At 50.0% G+C, this 16,474-nt stretch overlaps 1 protein-coding gene across 7 annotated transcripts in view; it reads right to left on the bottom strand.

The window, feature by feature from the left end:
- The window catches only part of SIRT2 (sirtuin 2), a 114,529-nt gene that overhangs the window by 66,742 nt on the left and 31,313 nt on the right, over nt 1-16,474 (bottom strand). The window lies entirely within an intron of this gene.

Genomic DNA, 16,474 nt, shown 5'->3' with positions numbered 1-16,474 from the left:
ATGAATAACATGATATTGGTTCTTTTTTTGTTGTTATTGTTGTTGATTTTTTTTAACACTGATTGAGGCTCGTGGGCTGCCAGGAAGACCTAAGGGTATGCACACTCACCTCAATGCTGTCTAGCCTGGGTTCGAATTTTGGCCAAGCTATAAAACTTTCACGGGATGCTGGATTCATCAATGTGTCGTCCCTCGGATGGACGTTAAACTGGGCATCCCGTCTGCCAACATTAGTTGGTGAACGTTAAAGATCGCACGATGTCCTTGGCCAAAAGTTACTGTGAGGGAGTGGAGACCTGTCTTCGATTGTAACACAAGCCATAGAAACTACTTCGGCAGATATAACATTCTCGAAAGAACATGGTTCATGATTTCATCTCGGACTTGCGGAGGAGCTGTAACACAAATCACGCACAAATGTGCAGACAAAGACAGAGACAACACATGACTCTACTTCAGACAAATGTACTAGTCACCTTAGGGGAGCGATACAACTTGCTGGGGCACTCTGGACACTGAATGTCATCTTGCATCTCACATCGTTGCTTCTCTCTCCGCAGAGGGGTAATTAAGGACAAATCTATCTCCCCCCCCCCGCCCCAACCACACCCCACCCTCCCTTTCCTCATGGGATGCCAACCCACTGGGTTTTTCTGTGCTCTATTCTCTAAATGCTGAGTATCAATAAATGAAACAGCACAACCATATTGGTATGAATGAACTTTTAACCAGACTCGCTGACAATGGTTAGAGTGTCCGCTTTGAGCCTGGGAGGTCGGTGGTTTGAACCACGGCAGTCATACCAAACACTTTAAAATGGTCCGTGTTGCTTCCTTCCTTGATGCTCAACATTTAAAAAAACACACTGTCTGCCTGTCTGTCTGTCTGTCTCCGTTTAAGGCAGCTGCTTCCCATGCTGCATTTGAAAAGCAACTGATTAATTATTTTACATTTTCATTGCACTTTTCGAGATACAACCTAGTCAATCGCTGTATTGTCCTTCCCAGTAATATTTTAAAACAAAATGAACATCTGAATGAAAGTAGATTTAATAGTGTCATAGAGTAACACAATTTATAATGGTCATATTTTTGCCCTCTTTTAAGACAAATTCAACCACCACTGTCCAATGTTACACCACCATTTCATGGTGGACAGTACAAGTACCCCAGAGCTTTGGCTGTGGGTGAAACCAAGAGTGTAACCCAATTAACCTTTTTAAAGTCCATGAAATAATTTAAGTTGATGGATTAACTTAAACTTTTCCTGTCACTGGGGACAGGTACTTTTGCTTGTAAATAAATGTATTGTTGTGGGCCGGGGGTCTGGTGGCGAGAACGACCATGAGGTGGGGAAAACTTGCGTCGTCTCCCACCAAACTCCCCGGAATTGTAGGCCATCGCTCAGATAACTCCGTGAGCCGGCAGGACGTTTAACCGACCGTGGAACGCCAATATCTCGACCGCGTGGCGTAGGGTTATTTTGTCGAGATCCAATGAACCTAAGTAACCACGCGGTCTCGACTACCAGGGATCCACGCCCTCGGAACGCCTGGTCGAACCGGATTCACTATACCGGCAGCGGTAAAATTACACCTACCGACTACCAATCTGTCACCTACCTTTCCGGCTTGGATGCAGTCGAGCGGGCCTGCCCAGGACGTCCCGGCTGCAATTGTCCGATTACCGGGAATAAAACCCGCCTAAACTCAGATCCGAACCATGCTGGACCAATGCAAGAAGGGACAGAAATGGACTGGGAACATTTCTGTGATGATTTATTTCCAGTAAATGAAGACACAAAGCAAGACTTAATGCGAATATGCAAGCAAGGAATATTTACAATGATCCATAAACACTTATTCAGTTCTACTTAAAGACGGGCCCACACGCAGACACACACACACAAATGAAAAGAAACCCAGAGTTCTTTATTGGACCCTCGCAGCCGAGGAGAGAGACAAGCTGGGGGTCAGAGTTCGGATGGGTATCTGGCCGTCAGAGAAAGGGGGTACTCTGTGCTGCAGCAACTGACAATGGTCGCTGGTTTGGTCTCCAGTCGCACGTGTGGGACTCGAGGTTCGTGGCGGAGCTCGGGTGGTGAATGGCCAGGGTCCACAGAGGGGGCTCAGGGTCACTCTTTCCTTCCTTGTAGAGGGCCAGAAGAGACACGTTCGCCACCTCGACAACCTTCTGCTCAACCCTCATGACAGCCCTCGTAACAACCACTGTTACCACCCCTTCGTAACAACCTTCGTAACAGCAAAAACTCTTTCGTGACAGCAAAAACCCACCAAACTCCGCTCTCAGAGAGTGCTCAGGGATTTATCGACCTCCCTCAATGGGGAGTGGCCCTTGGTGAAACACACCTTGCTGTCCGCCTTTGATTGGACAGGGTCCTACGGCCCACCCTTCCGGGGCGGGGCCTCGGCCCCTGCCAGGAAACCCGAGCCACTCTTCCACGTGGGTTCATACTTGATGAGTAACAGTATCAATGCTGCAACGGCCCCTGCTGGAAAACCCCAGCCACTCTTCCACTTCTTCATACTTGACGAACAACAGTATCAATGTTGCAAAGGTTGTCCTGAAAGAGTTACGTTTGTGGGAGCCGAGAAACCGGAACCGCGAGATCTTGCCTTGGCACGTCAGGGTGCGAGAAGGCAGCTGGTTGGTGGTGGATCGTGATGGGCCGAGGGAGTCATGCAGATGGGATGGTTGTTAGATGGCTTGTTAGATGTAATCACCTAACTAAAAGAAATCGCAATGCACGCCTTTGATTCTCCCACTAGACAAAAGGAAGGGGGTCTGACTGCACACATACTTAACGAGATAACTGACTTTTGGGACACCTGTATGTTGTATGCACATGGTTTCCAGATCCGTAACATTTTTGCAAAAGTGGTCGGACTCGTCCCAGTTGCCTGGCCTGAATCCTGCGGAACAGCGTCAAAGCGGTCGCAGAAGCCAACTGACTCAGCCACTCCGAGTATGTTCCCGGGCCTGTTTACTGCATTCAGGTCGACACCCAAGCCAGTTGGAAACGCTTCCCCGGAATAGGTACCATGCGCCCGATCAACCCAGGTTAGCGACCTGAGCGGAAAATGCTCGGATGCAAGTCCGTTTTTGTGCGGGGCACTATTCGCCACAAAACCAAATCGATCCTTTAACGAACTTAATTAGCCAATATAATTCACATCACTCCAAGAGCAAGTTATTTATAATGGTGTATTATGCTGGCAAAGGGTGGGAATACATGGAAGCAATGTAATGATTTATAATTGATAAATAAACCCTGTGCATGCTCTGAGCAACAAATGAGCGGCAGCTCCTTAATTATCTATTTCCTTGAAGGCCTCATGCACACCAGAGAATGGCGACCAGAAGATGGACAAGACTGAAATACCAGTGCTGCTCCTGATGGGATGCAGCAAGACCCAAGTGAAAAAGTCGGAAACAGTTCATGCACCAAGCAGGAGCTGGTATGAGGGGAGGGCAGGTTAGGGTGGTGGCTGGTAGTAAGAGACCGTGAGTAGGGTGCGTCTAGTGTCGTGGAAAAACCCCAGGAGATCGCGCTCAGCTTTCCATCGGGCTCCGGAGCGTCGACTTGCCACCACGGTCTGTACCCCCCTTTTATCTGCTCTGCACCTGCCCTCAGTCCATGACGCCACTATCCCTACCCTGTTGGCTGTCATTGACCTGGGGCCCAGTTCGTGGATGGGGCATCATGCAATGACCTCTCATCCACTTTGATGGCATGGTTTTGGTCGTCATGGCAGCTTATTCCCGCATAAACTCGTGACGATAGCCTATCGGATTATTTAAAAGGACATTTAGAAGAGATTAAAAAGGATAAAATGTGAAAAGGGTGTTAAGGGAAAGTGGTTTTAGACATATGCTGGGCAGGAAGACAATAGTTTTCCATACACAACACATAATCCTATATCACAATGAAACGACCGTACACCACGCTTATGCTGACACATGCACCAAGGAAAATAACTCCAGTTTACAATTAATTCATGTGACAATTAATTAATGGATACATTTTAATCGTAAACAATTCTTCTTGTTAACTGTGTCTTTTGGTTTGTTCCAGTTGATTTTGAGGACAAAGCTTTGGAAAGTGGACCGCACCATCACAGATGAAAATGGATTAATGGAGTGTGGAGTACAGAGCCGCCATTGGGGAGCTTTATTTTGCCAAAAACTTCTTCACAACAATTGCTGAAAGAAAGTTTCGGGCAAAGTTTAGTTTGCAGACATGTCCCAAAAGGAATTCAATATTGCACAATGTTAAAGCATGCAGGATAACTGGCAGCGTTCCAGATGCAAAAAGGCCAGGGCAAAAGAAAACAGCAAGAACAGAACATTCCAATTACACTCCAATCACCTGTTTTTCCTTGGGGCTCTATCTAAAGGCCTGGTCACACCTTGACGTTTTAGCCAACGTATGCCGATTTTTGAATTTTTTTTCTAAAACGCTGGCACACGTTGAATATGTTATGGGTAAGTTTTGATAACATTGAGAGCACGCTGAAAAACGCTGCCATACGTCGTTGTACGTTGGCTTTAAACGTCGTACTTTTTGGTTGTCCTCAAATTTTTTCATGCTTGAAATTTCACGACGTATGCCGGCGTATGACTCACACGTTCCGCTACGCTGGCCACAAGTTGTATGCACGGTCTGCGATCGTTGACAGACGTCAACACATGCTACTTGTAAGTTAATCATAAGTTGAGACACGCTGAGGTAATGTTTAGCGTACCCGAAACTTATTTCTAACCTATGATTAACGTGTTGTTGGCACGTTACGCGATCGTTGCCACACGTCGACAGACGTTACTTTTAAGTTACTCATAGGCTGAAAGACGTCGGTATAATGGATCGTCCTTGCGTCAGCGTCCACGGCCACGGCCAGGACACTTATTTGCAGCATTCTTCAAACTTTTCTTCGGCATGACGAGGATGTTCACACTTCGATGTCTAGCTTGGCTATGATTCCAATTGTCCATCGGCAGCGTCTATTTAAAATAGTCGAGTTTGAGCGTTTTAACACGTTCAGAAGAAACGCTTCAAATTTCAAAACCCCAGCGTCAAAAAACAAAGGCGAGTGACAGCAATTTAAATCGTTCATTGTAAACAATGAAACTAGATGAGTGGTTCCGTTTAAAAGTCGTTGAGTGTAAAAAAATCGAATTGTTGAGCGCAAGCGTCTACTTTCAATAGTGGGGTTTGAGCGATTTAGCACGTTCAATAGAAACGATTAAAATTTCCGAGCGCCAGCGTCAAAAAACAAAGGCGAGTGACAGCAATTCAAATCGTTCATTGTAAACAATGAAAATAGCTGAGTGGTACCGTTTAAAAGTCGTTGAGTGTAAAAAAAATCCAATTGTTGAGCGCAAGCGTCTACTTTCAATAGTGGAGATGCAGCCATTTAAATCGTTGAGTTTATCATTTAAATCGTTAAATCGTTAAACGCAAGGACGATCCATCATAACCCACACCCTCCCCCTCACACTCACCTACTACTGGCAACATGAACAAACTACTACTAATACTAATACGAATACTAATACTGATACTGATACTGTTACTGCTGACATGGACATCGACTCAAAAAGGACTCGAAAACACTGTTGGGTTCCCCTTTAATGAGCAGAATTTTTATATACCAATTCCCACAACCGCTGGGAACACGTCTTGATATGGCAGTTGTAAGCTAGAAACACGTTAATTTTTTTTTTTTTTGTCGACCGGAAGACGTCATTGGAATACGTCTACATACGTCGATGTGTGTTGGGACTACGTAAAGAATTGGTTCAAAGCACGTCAAACATAAGTTAGAAATAAGTTTCGCGTAAAAAAGACATTACTGCGACGTGTTTCGACTTATGAGTAGCTTATAAGTAGCGTTTGTGGACGTGTGTAAGCGTCCACATATCGTGTGTAAAACTTATCCCCATCGCATGCGGAACGTGTGTCATACGCCGAGTACGTCCAAAAATTTTGAACATGTTTAAAATTTCTTGACGTACTCTACTTACTACGACGTATGATAGCGTACTTTAGCGTTGTACTCACGTATACCAAACTTACTCATACCGTATTTGACGTGCCCCAACGTTTTAGACACATTTTTCTTAGGTCGGCATACGCTGGCAAGATCGCCAAGGTGTGACCGCGATGTTGACACTTCCATTTCTACGGCAGTTATGATTCGAATCGTTGTGCGTCAGCCTTTTAATAGGCTACGTCACGACATCGTCGGCGATGCGTGCAACGCGCTATGCCTAAGTTAGACTATCGTTGGGCATCGGTTGTGTAGGCCGACAACAGGTTCAGCATTCGTTGGTATAAGTTATCTATAACACAACGGAACGTTCTGTGTCCGTTACTAATGCGTTATACATAAGACCAAGTCGCTATGAATACGTCCGAATCTTTAAAAAAAACATCAAAAGTTCAACGTAAGCCAGCGTTTTAGATACATTTTAAAACGTTGCCATCGCTGGCTAAAACGTCAAGGTGTGACCGGGCCTTAAGGTATACATGATAAGACCAAGAACATTAACTGAACTGAAAAAAAACATCATCAGAGATGAAATCAGCCACATTTCTCCTGAAACAATTCAGTAAGTCATGGCCAACTTCTCTTTTTTCGCTGCCATGAATGTGCACCTCTTTCGTATGCAGCACATGGCTACCCGCACCCCCCTTTTATCTGCTCTGCACCATTGGCTGAGGGCACAGCTGTGCCGCTGATGCAATGTCCCTATTACCAGTAAACTGAAACTCATTTTGCCGACCTCAGAAGGATGACAGGCTGAGTCAACCCCACCTGATGTTAATTCAACAGCTGAAAAGGGCTCAAACTCAGGACCCTAAGATCCTAAGGCAGCCACCCAAACCTTTTGAAACCTGAGCTCCTTGGACTTTCCACTCCCCCACCCTGGGCTCCCTGGAGAAAAATCCAACCGCTTGGGTATACGGAGGTTTGAATAGCGGTCAGTAAACTGGGCGTTCGGGTATATGGAGGTTTGACTAGTGACTGATAAAACAGCCGGTAGTGTTCGAAGGGTTAAGGGAGTTTACCTGACATCATTCATTTTCAAAAAGCGAAGAAATGCAAATGCTGTACCACTAATATTTCCACATTGTGTTCTTTCAAATGCCTGGTATCTTGAATTTTTACTGTTCAAATGAAACGCTTTCAACAAGACAAATGTATCCATGAATTAACACGGGGGATATAAGGGGCCACGTTCGTCAGTCGAGGCAGTTCAGTTCGCAGGAGGAAGAGTTGAGTTGGAAGCGGAGGAAGAGTTGAGTTGAAGTGGCAGTGTGCAGTTGGGAGTTCGCGGAGTCGGAGTGAAGAGGACGGAGCTGTGGAGAGGCGGCGGCGGCGGCGAAGGCGGACGAGGGGTGCTCGCGTCGGATTCGGGGAACTGCGGAGAGAAAGGCCGGCGGCGCGACCGAGGTCGTGGTGGAGACGCTCGTCGCGGGACCCGCGAGTTTGTGAAATCCTCCTTTCCCCGAGCATCAGCAACCCCCTCCTGTTTCCCCCACCGCGCTGAGATAGTGCGACAAAAGGGGGCCCCCTTCCCACCCCCTGCCGGACACTGTCCGCGAGGCCCGCGGAGTTGAGGCACCACCGCCGCTCCGCGTCTCATCATCAGACGGGTAGGCCCGACACGGTCTCGGCCCCAGGCCCGCCTACCCCCTCATCCTGGAGGGTGGTTCTCTTTTCTTTTGCTTTGGGAATGTGTGTTGTCGGCGCCGTCTGTGAAGTAAAATTGTATCAGTGTTGCCGAGTGCCCGGTAGTCGGATAGATCTGCATTGTCGCATTTGCTTTTTGTCTTCTTCTTTTCCATGTGCTTTTGGTGGAATTGTATATGTGTGCTTTCCGTTCATCGCGAAATAAATGTGCTTATTATTGAACTGTTTTCCCGCTTCGCTTCGTCATTTCTTTCATTGAATCCCCATCTTGCTTCACGTAAAGGGTTGGTCATGGGCTAAGACGCCCGATAATTAATCGAACCGTCGAGGCCGACGAATAACACCGCTCGGTTATCCCGATAGTACGGAACGGGTCGCTTAAGTGGCCCGTGTCCGAAGTCGACCTGCGTCGAGGTGCGATCGCCCGGTCTACCCTCCGTGTGGGTACTTAGGTAGGTCGAATTTGGCGAGCAACCCTATCCCACGCGGGGGCCGATTGGCTCGATCGCGGTGAGACCGAAAGGTCCACCCGTGACTGGTTCCCGGCGTTAGTCCGAGAGGGTCACGACTGGATTGTCCGTCCGGTGGGCGACGTGCCGCGATTCGAGTTACGTGGCCGTCAGCACGCCGGCGGGCGCGAATCCGCAACACTGGTGTCAGGTCGTGCGATATAAACCCATCGCCCTCCTCACGGCACTGGTAACGGAAAACGGGAAAACGGGCTCTCCTGTCTCCGGCTAAATTCACGGGAATCGGTCCAGGGGTGAGAGAAGCGACCCCCGATTCCCTCCAAATTACGAGCGAGCTAAATTAACCCTTTAAGAGAAGCAAGATGGCGTCTCAAGGCGAGCGGGAGCCGGGGGTATTAGAAATGTATATGTGTAGTAATGTAGAATCCATGGTCCAGGATGGGGTCCCCGTGCAGGAAATGTTGGTTGTACAGGAAAACGAACTCGCCCAACTGAACCCAGAGCCCGAAATAGGTGCGGCGGCGGCCGCGGTGTATGACACCTCCCCTCCCCCTCTCCACCAAAACCCCCCAACCCCTGCCGAAACAGCTCACCCAAGCGCGCCCGACATGGCCCAGCTATTCACCATGCTGGCAAAAATGTATGCGGAAATGACAGCGAACATGATCAAGCAAATGAACGAAAAGATGGATACATACACAAATGAAATGAAAAACGAAATGAAAGGCATGAACGAAAAGATGGATACAAACACGAATGAAATGAAAAAACGAAATGAAAGGAATGAACAAGCAAATGAAGGAAGAAACTAAAAAGCTCCGGGGTGAGACGCAGAACATGGGCTGATGCCTGCAGGCGGGCATGAAGGCCGTTAGCAGGGAGCTTAAAATGGCGACTCCACGTGTAGGAACGAACGAGCTGTAAGGGGGTGCAACGGCTGTGTAGCCCGCGGTGGAAGCGGGTAAGGAAAAAGTAATTCGGGAGACAAGAGACGAGGTGAAAGTAATTGGGAGGGAGAGAAAAGAACAATTAATACGGAAAGCAAGGATGAGGTACGCGGAGATTGTGAAAGAGCAACAACACGCTCACCTTCTCCCGATTCTGCTACTTCTTCTTCCTCTTAACTTCCTCCTCGTCTTCCTCGATTTCTTTTTTTTTTCTTTTACATTTCCATGACCTAATCTGTTGAACTCTCTCATACATTAATATTAACAACAAAAACGATCTTATGATGCTTCATCTTCCTCTCTCACACATGTGGTACTCTTTACTGTTTCACAATGCACTACTCTTCTGCTATTTCAACAGACTGCTTTCATTTCGACCTCTCCTTCATTCCTTGCCTAAAAAATCCAACTATTACAGCACTTCTTCTCTCCATGCTCTGAATTCGCCTTCATTGCATCCATCAAGAATTGTGTTAAATCGCATCTCTGACCTAAAACTTTTAAAAACCACAGTTTGCCATGGATGCTCGCTTTCCATCAACCATTCTTTTTTTCCAACTTCAGTGCCAACTCACCCCCTCACCCCTCACTCTCACTCTCAAAGCAACCATCCCACTCTTCTCCCTCCAAGCCTCCCTCTCACCTCTTTCAAAAATTCCCCCCTCACCTTTCTCCCACCTTTTCATCCCCCTCACTCTTCCTTCTCTAAGTTGCCCCCCTCTCATCCACCAACCTGCCTCCCTCCACTGCCCTCTCACCTCCATCTCTTCACTCCACCTCCTCAAATACTCAACTGCCATCTTCCTTGTCTCTTGTCCCCCCTCTCTCCCACCACCACACAGCCTTTTCTCCTCCTCATTCGACCCCCCCCCCTCGCTATTCTGCAATACCCCACACTCCTTCAGCAACCCTCCTTACCTCCTCCCCTCGTCCCTCGTCCTACCCTCCCCCCCCCCCTCCACCTCCTGCCCCCAAAGCCTCCTCCCCTACCTCTTCATTAAAAGTGTGGACCTCAAATATCCGGGGCCTTCGCTCAAACCTTTCAGATCTTTCCATGCAGGTTGCCACTGACAAACCAGACATTATCTGCCTAACAGAAACTTTTCTCTCCCAAGACGTGTCTGACTCCCAAGTATCTCTCCTGGTTACTCCCTCTTACGGTATGACAGACCTGAGCCTCGTCCTGGTGGAGGTGTTGCTCTCTTCATCAAAGACTCTATTCCTCACTCTCCCTGCACTGCTCTCACTCCCCCACACCCCCAGGAATACCTCTGGCTTCGGCTTCCCCTCCACTCCCACCTCATGTTTATATGTGTACTGTACCGTCCACCGAACAGTGATGACTCCATCTACACCTCACTCTCCGAAAACATGGACCATCTTCTATCTTCTCATCCAAACTCTCTCTTCCTCTTATGTGGCGACTTCACTTGTCATCACGCCAGTTGGCTAGGTGTGGGTACCTCTCTCACCTGCCATGGGACATCAGCAAAAGCTTTCTGTGACTCATTGGGACTGACTCAATCGGTCAACTTCCCGACCCGGATCTCAACCAATGGTACTCCATCTCTTCTGGATCTGATTTTGACAAATTTCCCTGACAATATCTGCTGCTCTTCCTTCGCTCCAATTGGTTCTTCTGACCACGTCCTTGTTAAAGTGGACATCTCTCTGGCTGTTATCAGAGAACCACCTCACCGCCGTCGAGTCTGGCATTTCACTCAAGCCGACTGGCAGGGTCTCCGAGCAGCCATCAAACTTACAGACTGGTCTCCTATCACTACTTTCTCAAACATCAACTCATCCTGGGAATTCTTTCAAAGAAACTTGCTCTCCCTCATGCACAGATTTATCCCCTCTCGTGTTCAGTTGTCTTACCCTTCCTCCCGCCCTTGGTTTACTGAAGCTTGTGGCGAGGCAGTTGTCCTGAAACAACTTGCCTTTGCCTCATGGAAAGCAAACCCAACTGAGGGCAATCTCAGTTCTTTCCACAAAGCTCGGAACAAGTGTGTAGCTACCCTCAGGAGAGCCAGAAAACAACATCTTTCTCATCTCAAGTCTGAACTCTCAAACCTCTCTCCCTCCTCAAAATCCTGGTGGCGTTTAATCAAATCTGTTTCTGGTGTATGTTCCCCCTCCATCCCCTCCCTTACCTCAAATGGCCGCACTGCTGATTCCACACGTGATAAAGCTGAATGTCTAAACTCGGTGTTTGCAGCTAAATCTTGTGTCCCAAACCCATCACTATCTCTACCCACTTTACCCAGTCGCACCCAACTGTCCCTGGACTCTGTATCCTTTTCTCCTGACAAGGTGGAGAGCTTGCTTTCAAACCTCGAGTCAGATTCTGCAACCGGTCCAGACGGCATCAGCCCACGTGTCCTCAAAGCCTGCTCTTCTGCTCTTGCTCACCCTCTCTCTGTTCTATTCACCTCATTTTCCCAAGGTCATCTGCCATCTGCTTGGAAATCTGCTAACATCACTGCCCTGCATAAAAAAGGTGCAAAAACAGATCCCTGAAACTAGAGACCAATCAGCCTTCTCCCAATCATCAGCAAGGTTATGGAATCCATCATCGCTTCAGACATGAAATCCTTCCTCTTCTCCAATGGCTTGATTTCCAATCATCAATTTGGTTTCAGACCAGGTCACTCTACCCTAGATATGCTGCTACTGCTCTCCCATCAATGGATGGAGGTCCTCAATGCCAGACAGGAAATCCGAGCCGTATCCCTGGACATATCACGTGCTTTTGACACAGTCTGGCACCCTGCCCTACTCACCAAACTCTCTTCCCATGGTATTCAAGCCCATCTCCACTCATGGCTCGCAGACTTCCTCTCCTGTCGCAGTCAACGTGTGGCCCTAAATGGAGTTCTTTCATCCCCTCTTCCTGTGCAGGCTGGAGTTCCTCAAGGTAGCGTTCTGGGCCCTGTTCTTTTTCTGGTTTTCATCAATGATCTCTCGGACTCTCTGGAAAATCCTCTATTTCTCTTTGCCGATGACTCCACCCTCTGCCGTACCATCTGTCATCCCTCAGACCGGCAAGCAGCAGCTTCTTCGCTCACTGCAGATCTGGATAAAATCACAAACTGGTCCAACACGTGGAAGATGTCTTTCAATCCAGACAAATCTCGCACTCTCACTATGTCTCTTCGAAAGGACCGTTTACAAAACCCCCCCATCCACTTTCTCAACAATCCTCTGGAAGAAGTCTTTTCTTTCAAGCTTCTGGGTCTCACTATCTGCCATGACCTTTCCTGGGAAAGTCACATTTCCAACCTTGCCTCAAAAGCCAGTCGCCGACTGGGAATCCTCCGTCGTGCAAAGTCCTTCCTCGGCCCTCTTGAGCTCCTGACCACTTACAAAGCTTTGTCCGTAGCCTGATGGAGTACTGCTCTCCCCTCTGGGCTGGTGCTCCTGCCTCCCACCTTTCTCGACTTCACGCTGTCGAAACCAGGGCTTTTAAGATCATTGGCATCTCCCGCAATGAAGCTGAGTCTTTGGGCCTCTCACTCAATCACCGCAGGTTGGTCGGTGGTCTTTCTGTCTTCTACCGACTCCTCTCCAGCCGTCGCCCCCCTGCTCTCTCTGTGATTTGTCCCAACCACATTTCCACAGGGCGCTCAAGGTCCGCCAACAACCCCCTTCTGGTAAAACTACCAAAATCACGAATCACTGCTCATCTTCACTCTTTCATTCCTCTTTTTTCCCGCCTTTGGAATAAACTTCCTCACTCTATTCTTTCCCATTCTTCCCTCCAGCCTTTCAAAACAGCTGTTCACCACCACCTCTTATCTTCCCCCATCCAAATCCTCGATCTTTTCTACCCCCGATAATCCACCCAAGCCCACTTCCTTCAATTCTCCTGCTTTCCTTCCTGAAAGTCCCTTTAATGTCCATCTTCCCCTCGCCATGTTCCCCGTCCCATCCCCATCCCTCTCCCTTCCACAGTTCACCTGTGTCTGTTCCCCAATGTTTTGTCCCTTCCACTCCCGCCCCTCTTGTCTCATGCCTCCTTGCTGTGAGTTGTGTGTTAGCTCTCATACGAGCCTCGACCAAGGTATACAAAAAAAAAAAAAAAAAAAAAAAGGAGTGAAAAACAGGGAAGGACGGGAGCGACTTAAAGAGAAAGCAAGGTTGACCTACATAAAGATAAGGGAAAGACGCCAGAAAGAAGCGGAGACTAATAGACAGGAGGGGACAACAGAAACTTATAAATGTATAGAGACACGGGAGACAAAAAAAATAGAGGAGAGACTGCATGATAATGACAAGGTAAGTGACGCACACACACACACGGAGGTAGTGGAGGATAATGGGGGTGAGCTCGCGGAGCGTGTCGGGACCCAGTGCGAGCACCTGGATGGCCTCCTCCAGGAACGAGGGGAGGGAGTATGCCCCCTTGAGGCGAGTCACGACCAAGTGAGTTCGGTCGTGCTTTGCGAGGTTGAGGGGACGGGTGCTGTGGACAGGTGCACGGAGAGCTTGGGGGGTATAGAGGCCCCGGAGACCCTTGTGGGGACACAAATCCCCAGTGTGGTTGTCCCTGTGTGTGTGGTGCAAGGTGTGAGTGCGTCCCCGTGTGTGGAAGCGACCCCGTGTGTGAGTGGTGTGGTGGCGATGGTGCCGGAGTACGTGCTTCGCAGCACGCCGTGTGTGGATGAGGCACCGTGTGTGGAAGAGGCCGTGTGTGTGGATGAAACGGCCAGTGTGGATGAGGCACCGCGGGTGAGTGCCCCCGCGTGTGTGAGTGAGGCACGGAGCATGGATGAAACACCGCGGTTGAGTGCCCCCGCGTGTGTGAGTGAGGCGCGGTGTATGAGTGAGGCACGAGTGAGTGGAAGGCCGCGAGTGGATGGAGCACCACGTGTGAGTGGTATGGTTTATGCAAGGGAGACCGTGTGTGTGAGAGAGCGGTATGTGAGGGAGATGTCGGTTGGCATGCGGGAGCACGCAGCCGCGTCTCCCGGTGTGAATGTTATGGAATGGAGTGTGAGCGTCGTAACACGCGGGAGTGCGTGTGTGGAATGGCGACGACGACGACAGAGGAAAGAAAGCCGAGTAGCGGCTGTAGCTGTTTCGGGGACCGTGCCGGGTTCACCCAGCAGTGAGCACGCGGTCCGTGCTGTGCAACGCACGAGGCTGCCACGTGCTCGCTTGCGAGAGTGAAGTCCCGGTCCGGAAACGCACGCGGTGGATTTGCCGATCCCGCGGACGGACAAAGTTTAGGCAGGATAATGGATTTGGACCGGACGGGTTCTCCACGCGATCGTGTGTATTAAGCTCCAACGGGCAAAGCACATGTGTTCGCGTGGGGAACCCCTCGAGACGTGGGGCTTGTGTTTTTTTTTTATGCGCACGGTGACGCCGTGGCTGCACGTGGGGTTGGAATCCGGCAGGAGGGGAATCCCTGCCGGATGGTACCGTCCAAGGAGGGACGAGGAACACGTGCAGCTGCATGACGTCACGGGCAGGTGCAAAGTGCGCGAGTTGCCGCGCTGGTGCTGCGCATGGAAAAAAAAAAAAAAAACAGTAAGCCTCACTTTCGGGTGCACAGGATTCCTGGGCAAGGGGTGGAAGACCCCCTTGACCCGGGGCACAGGATGGAAACTAGTTAGGGGGAAGGGTTAGCTTAGTTAGACCGACTTCATGGGGCAGGGGTAAGTCCTCATGGAGTCCGTGGAATGGATTAGGCAGAGGGATTTAGTGAGCTTTAGGTTGGGAAATAAAATGATTTATTTGAGGACATGGACAGACTCGTGAATGTGTAGAGGGGACGTAGCTTAGCTACGTAGTGTTAAAAGGAACGTGCTATAGTGTAAGGGATGACGTGGGAGCACGAGTTAGTTAGGGGATGCAGATAGAAGGATGGCAGAGTTCAGCGGTGTGTGTGTTGAAGAGTTGTGGGTTGTGAGGTGAGTACGTGTACATGTTGAGTGAGTGAGGCCAGCGGGTCTGTGTGTATGGAGCGAATGGGGAATGCATGATGCGATGAGTGATTGGGGGGAGGAGTGACTCCCGCCCAAGGGACCCCAGGGTCAGTGTAGAGTGAGTTAGCTGGGTTAGTCAAATTGAAAAATGGAGGTCGTTTTGTTGTTGGTGGGAAAGTAGGCTCGAGACCCATTTGGAGGGGTGCAGGAGCCCTGTTGACGGGCTTGGGAGCGTGGCTGCGAAAAGTGAGTATCGCTGAGTGGGTACCCCGGGCACCAGGCTAGTCGGCCGCGGTAGGCCATGGGCCCATGGGGGGCCGGGATAGAGTAGTGGGCACGGGTGCGCCTGCTTGGTGCGGGGGCCCGGGGCGCCATTAGCCGCGTGGGCAGTGTTGTGGGCATGGGTGACCCTCGGAAAGGGGCCCGGGAAGCCAGCCTGCCACGTGTGCGTTTCAGGGGAGGTGCCATGGAGGGCACTCCCCGGTGTTAGGGAGCTGGTAGGCTCGGAGGCAGTGTAGTGCCCAGGGGTGCCATAGCGGGAGATTCGGCAGAGGGTCGTGCCTGCCAAAGGGAGCCACGTGTCCCAGCCATGAGACCGTGTGAGGGCACGGAGAGAAAATTGGGGGGCGAGGCCCGAAATTGTAAGGACACCAACACAGGCGACGGGAATCTGGGTTGTTAGAACCAATAGTTTAAGCGAGAGGCGCTTGTTGAAAGCCCCGGGGTAGTTTAACAGTTAAATGGATAGGGGAGATTAGGAAGTGTACCCCTCCGCACCATCCATCCCCTCGCTCTCGTTGTGGGCCGCTGGACCCACTTTGGTTATAGATCGCCGAACTCTGGGGAGGCCATCCTGAGGCTTCGTTGGGCCTCGACACAGGATGCTAGCTCTCCCTTGTTCCCCTCCGGGAAGGGAACGTAGGGGTTGGGAGTAGGCTAGGTGACAGGATAGGTTAGCCGAACAAGGACGATAAAGGGGGTTAGGGGACGATTTATAGTGGGGAGTTAAAACAAACAAAAAAAAAAAGTTGGGGCTAAATTGGGGTTTGACAAATTAAGGGAGTGGGTATGTACAGTGACAGGCAAAGGCGATAGGTGGGAGGGAGACAGGTAGGTAGGTCCGAGCCCGCCTTCCAAGTGGCCAGCACCACCGCACTCCCTCCACCAACCTCCACGGAACGGCAAAGGCTGGCCAACTTCATCTGCAGCTGCTGTGCTGCAAGGCCTGTGCCGGCTGGATCGTCTGCAGCTGCTGTGCTGCAAGGCCGTGCCGGCCAGTTCATCTGCCGGCTGTGTTTGCCTGCAGCGGCCTTCTTCTGCGGGCTGTGTTTGCCTGCTGCCTTTGCCATGCCATGCCCACTGCCCCTGCTCACCAGCCCCCGTTCAATTTTTGCTTTGCCCCCCCTG

This window comes from Eptatretus burgeri, chromosome 15 (assembly GCF_056783735.1).
Source record: "Eptatretus burgeri isolate ZD-2024b chromosome 15, Ebu_testis_v1, whole genome shotgun sequence".
Classification (NCBI taxonomy): Eukaryota; Metazoa; Chordata; class Myxini; order Myxiniformes; family Myxinidae; genus Eptatretus; species Eptatretus burgeri.
This window is presented reverse-complemented; position numbering and strand designations above follow the sequence as displayed.